Source organism: Ovis canadensis, chromosome 3 (assembly GCF_042477335.2).
Source record: "Ovis canadensis isolate MfBH-ARS-UI-01 breed Bighorn chromosome 3, ARS-UI_OviCan_v2, whole genome shotgun sequence".
NCBI lineage: Eukaryota > Metazoa > Chordata > Mammalia > Artiodactyla > Bovidae > Ovis > Ovis canadensis.
Window position 1 is genome coordinate 31,707,639 of NC_091247.1, and position 5,937 is coordinate 31,713,575.

A 5,937-nucleotide genomic window follows, 5' to 3' on the forward strand; every position below is an offset into this window, starting at 1 on the left:
AAACAACTTTGTGCCAATAAATTCCAAAACATAGGTAGGCAAGTTGCTTGAAATAAAACTAATTACTAAAACTCATGCATGGAGTCTTCGCGGAGAGTCGCCGCGGTTTCCTGCTTCAACAGTGCTTGAATGGAACCCGGCTGCTCGTCGCCCCCTCACCCCGGCCGGCCACTCAGAGCCAGCCCTCGTCACCACTTGACAGCGCCCTCCGACCAGCCCAAGGTCCCCGCCGCCACTCCAGCGCCGCTCAGCCGTCGCCGCCGCCACCACCACCAGCGCCCCTTTTCAGCCGCCCACCATGACCACCGCATCCCCCTCGCAGGTGCGCCAGAACTGCCACCAGGACTCGGAGGCCGCCATCCACCGCCAGATCAACCTGGAGCTCTACGCCTCCTATGTCTACCTGTCCATGTCTTACTATTTTGACCGTGATGATGTGGCTTTGAAGAACTTTGCCAAATACTTTCTTCACCAATCTCATGAGGAGAGGGAACATGCTGAGAGACTGATGAAGCTGCAGAACCAGCGAGGCAGCCGAATCTTCCTTCAGGATATCAAGAAACCAGACCGTGATGACTGGGAGAATGGGCTGAATGCAATGGAATGTGCGCTGTGCTTGGAAAGAAGTGTGAATCAGTCGCTACTGGAACTGCACAAACTGGCCACTGAAAAAAATGATCCCCATCTGTGTGATTTCATTGAGACTCATTACCTGAATGAGCAGGTGGAAGCCATCAAAGAATTGGGTGACCACATAACCAACCTGCCCAAGATGGGGGCCCCTGGATCGGGCATGGCAGAGTACCTCTTTGACAAGCACACCCTGGGACACAGTGACAGCTAAGCCTCAGGCTGGCTTCCCACAGCCACACAGGTGACTTCCCTGGTCACCAAGGCAGTGCATGCATATTTGGGTTACCTTCATCTTTTCTATAAGTTGTAACAAAACATCTACTTAAGTTCTTTCTTTAGTACCATTCCTTCAAATAAACTAATTTGGTACCCCAAAAAAATAAAATAAAATAAAACTCATGCATGAAGAAACAGATAACCTGAATACCCCTATCATTAATTAAAGAAATGAAATATGTAATGAAATACTATCCCACAAATGTTACACCAGTCCCAGATGACTTCAGTGGTGAATTTTATTAACATCCAATATGTTAGGAAAAATACTACCATCCCAGGTCAGGGAACTAAGATCTCACATGCCATGTGGTGCACACGCAGAATGTAAAAAAATAAATAAATAAATTTAAACTGACAAAAAAAAAAGAAGAGAGGCAAAAAGCAAAGGAGGAAAGGAAAGATATAAGCATCTGAATGTAGAGTTCCAAAGAATAGCAAGAAGAGATAAGAAAGCCTTCTTCAGTGATCAATGCAAAGAAATAGAGGAAAACAACAGAATGGGAAAGACTAGAGATCTCTTCAAGAAAATTAGAGATGCCAAGGGAACATTTCATGCAAAGATGGGCTCGATAAAGGACAGAAATGGTATGGACCTAACAGAAGCAGAAGATATTAAGAAGAGGTGGCAAGAATACATGGAAGAACTGTACAAAATAGATCTTCATGACCCAGATAATCATGATGGTGTGATCACTAATCTAGAGCCAGACATCTTGGAATGTGAAGTCAAGTGGGCCTTAGAAAGCATCACTATGAACAAAGCTAGTGGAGGTGATGGAATTCCAGTTGAGCTATTTCAAATCCTGAAAGATGGTGCTGTGAAAGTGTTGCACTCAGTATGCCAGCAAATTTGGAAAACTCAGCAGCGGCCACAGGACTGGAAAACGACAGTTTTCATTCCAATCCCAAAGAAAGGCAATGCCAAAGAATGCTCAAACTACCGCACAATTGCACTCATCTCACACGCTAGTAAAGTAATGCTCAAAATTCTCCAAGCCAGGCTTTAGCAATACATGAACTGTGAACTCCCTGATGTTCAAGCTGTTTTCCTCTGGCAGAGGAACCAGAGATCAACTGCCACCATCTGCTGGATCATGGAAAAAGCAAGAGAGTTCCAGAAAAACATCTATTTCTGCTTTATTGACTATGACAAAGCCTTTGACTGTGTGGATCACAATAAACTGTGGAAAATTCTGAAAGAGATGGGAATACCAGGCCATCTAACCTGCCTCTTGAGAAATCTGTATGCAGATCAGGAAGCAACAGTTAGAACTGGACATGGAACAACAGACTGGTTCCAAATAGGAAAAGGAGTCCGTCAAGGCTGTATATTGTCACCCTGCTTATTTAACTTATATGCAGAGTACATCATGAGAAATGCTGGACTGGAAGAAACACAAGCTGGAATCAAGATTGTCGGGAGAAATATCAATAACCTCAGATATGCAGATGACACCACCCTTATGGCAGAAAGTGAAGAAGAACTAAAAAGCCTCTTGATGAAAGTGAAAGAGGAGAGCGAAGAAGTTGGCTTGAAGCTCACCATTCAGAAAACGAAGATCATGGCATCCGGTCCCATCACTTCATGGGAAATAGATGGGGAAACAGTAGAAACCGTGTCAGACTTTATTTTGGGGGGCTCCAAAATCACTTCAGATGGTGACTGCAGCCATGAAATTAAAAGACGCTTACTCCTTGGAAGAAAAGTGATGACCAACCTAGATAGTATATTCAAAAGCAGAGACATTACTTTGTCGACTAAGGTCCGTCTAGTCAAGGCTATGGTTTTTCCTGTGGTTGTGTATGGATGTGAGAGTCGGACTGTGAAGAAGGCTGAGCACTGAAGAATTGATGCCTTTGAACTGTGGTGTTGGAGAAGACTCTTGAGAGTCCCTTGGACTGCAAGGAGATCCAACCAGTCCATTCTGAAGGAGATCAACCCTGGGATTTCTTTGGAAGGAATGATGCTAAAGCTGAAGCTCCAGTACTTTGGCCACCTCATGCAAAGAGTTGACTCATTGGAAAAGACTTTGATGTTGGTAGGGGTTGGGGGCAGGAGGAGAAGGGGACAACCGAGGATGAGATGGCTGGATGGCATCACGGACTCGATGGATGTGAGTCTGAGTGAACTCCGGGAGATGGTGATGGACAGGGAGGCCTGGAGTGCTGCAATTCATGGGGTCGCAAAGAGTCGGACACGACTGAGTGACTGAACTGAACTGAACTGACAAGAAAAAAATTGAAATTCTATAACAGAACTGTATTAAGAGACTGAATCACTAATCAAAACCTCCCAACAAAGAAAAACCCAGGACCAGATGACTTTACTGGTTCTATCAAACATGCCTATCAAACATGTAAAGGTGAACTAACACTCATCCTTCTCAAAATATTGAAAATAGAAGAGGACCCACTTTCTAACACAGTCTATGAGACCAGCATTACCTTGATACCAAAGTTAGACAAAGATATCACAATGAAGGAACTGCAGGGCAATATACCTTAGGAACATAGATGCAAAAGTGCTCAACAAAACACTAGCAAGTCAAATCCAGCAGCATATTAAAAGGACTCTACACCATGACCTTGGTATCATGGTCAGATGGTATCTTCGATGGAGATGAGTTTAAGCAGGCTCCAGGAGTTGGTGATGGACAGGTAAGCCTGGCGTGCTGCCGTCCATGGGGTCGCAAAGAGTCGGACGTGACTGAGTGACTGAACTGAACTGAACACCATGAGCAAGTGCGTTTTATCCCAAGTCCATTTAATGGGGAAAAGGACAGTTTCCAATGAGTGGTACTTGGAAGACTGTATATTCACATGCCAAAGAGTGAGGTTGGACCTTTATCTTACACCACATACGAAGACTAATTCAAATGGATTAAACATCTAAGGTAAGAGCAAAAACTATAGAATGCTTAGAAAAAAAAGAGGAAAATCTTCATGACATTGGATTTGACAATAGTTTCTGTCAAAAGCATAAGAAAAAATAGATAAATTGAACTTCATCAAAATTAAAAACTTATGTATTAAATTTCACTATCAAGAGTGAAAAGACAACCCACAGAATAAGAGAAATGTTTATAAATCACATATCTGATAAGGCATTAAATTCTAGAATACATAAAAAGCCCCTACAACTTGACAATAAAAAATAATCCCCCTTAAAACTGGGCAGGGCTTCCTTGGTGGTCCAGGGGTTAAGAATCCACCTGCCAATGCAGGGGACATGGGTTCCATGCCTGTTCCTGGAAGATTCTGATACCTGCTACAACATGATGAACTTTTATAACATTATACTAAGTGAAAGGACAAATATTATATGATCCCATCTATAAGAGATAACTAAAATAGGGCAACATCATAGAGACAGAAAATAGAGATTATCAGAGTCTGGAGGAGTTGAGAGTGGATTGAGGTGTTATTGTGTAAATGGGTACAGAGTTTCTGTTTGGGTAAAGAAAAAGTTTTAGAAGTGGATACAAGTTACAAAAGTGGATACAATCTAGTTACACAAGATTGTGAAAGTAATTAATGCTACTTAATAATGGTAAAAGCAGCAAGACAAAAATAAAAATCTTGTGATATTAGGAGTATTGTTCTATTGTTACAGAAGCCAACAAAGAGATCAGCAGAACAGAATACAGATCAAGAATACAGGGCCCAGAAATAGCTCTTAGTGTTTATGGGAATTTGGTATATAAGATAGCATTAGAAATTTATAAGAAAAAAAGGGACTATTTGATAGATGGTCTTGGGACCATGGGCTTTATCTGTTAGATAGTACACCAGATAAGTATATGTAAATCTAAGTCCAAGATGTCAACTTGTTCTTTAATAAGCCAGATAGAAGGGCATTAAAATAGATTATTTGCTGAATATAGTTAAGGAGATTAAACTATTGGGTTAACTACAGATGTACTAGTACCACCTTCCCCTAGGCCCAACTAAAAGATTAATAGGAAACCAATAAATAGGTTTGCACTTTAAAAAAAATGTAATATACCAAATTAATGTGGAATGAATATGGACCATAATGAAGGTTAAGTACTGAAGGATTGATGCTTTTGGATTGTGGTGCTGGAGAAGACTCTTGTGAGTCTTGGGCAGCAAGGAAATCAAACCAGTCAATTTTAAAGGAAATCAACCCTAACTATTCATAGGAAGGACTGATACTGAAGCTGAAGCTCCAATACTTCAGCCACCTGATGTGAAGAGCCAACTTACTGGAAAAGACCTTGATGCTGGGAAAAAATGAAGGCATGAGGAGAAGAGAGCTATAGAGGATGATATGGTTGGATGGCATCACTGACTCTATGGACATGAGTTTGAGCAAATTCCAGGAGATAGTGAAGGACAGAGAAGCCTGGCATGCTTTAGTCCATGGGGTCACAAAGAGTTGGACACGACTTAACAACTGAACAATAACAACAACAATAGAATAAAGGGGAAAAAAAATCATTTCAACTGACACAGAAAAGTATTTGACAAAATTCAATAACCTGTTGGGCTTCCCTGTTGGCTCTGTTGGTAAAGAATTTACCTGCAATACAGGAGACCCAGGTTCAATCCCTGGGTCAGGAAGATCCCCTGGAGAAGGGCATGGCAACCCACTCCAGTATTCTTGCCTGGAGAATTCCATGGACAGAGGAGCCTAGCAGGTTACAGTCCTTGGGGTTGCAAAGAATCAGACAGGGCTGAGGGACTAAGCACATGCTTTACTCATCTCTTGGGAAAGGCTCAAGCATACCTTTCAAATCTTTTAATCAGATAACACCTTGCCTAACTTGTTGGTTCTTTCCATAGATCAAAGAAGCCAAAATGAAGAACAAGTAATTACCAGATGGCCAGATCTCTTCCCTACCTTCCCCTGAAATAATCTCCCAAATTGTACAACCAAACCATGTGAACAAGATAACACTTACAGGAAAATCACAATAAGTCAACAGGCCTGCAGGCCATTGAGGTTGCAACTCTGACCCCATATTTTAATGATTAACTGAGATTACTGCCCTCCTTCCCTTT

At 41.9% G+C, this 5,937-nt stretch overlaps 1 pseudogene; it reads left to right on the forward strand.

Moving 5' to 3' along the window:
* Nucleotides 1–87: 87 nt before the first annotated feature.
* On the forward strand, nt 88–1,028 carry LOC138435492 (ferritin heavy chain pseudogene; annotated as a pseudogene).
* Nucleotides 1,029–5,937: the final 4,909 nt, after the last annotated feature.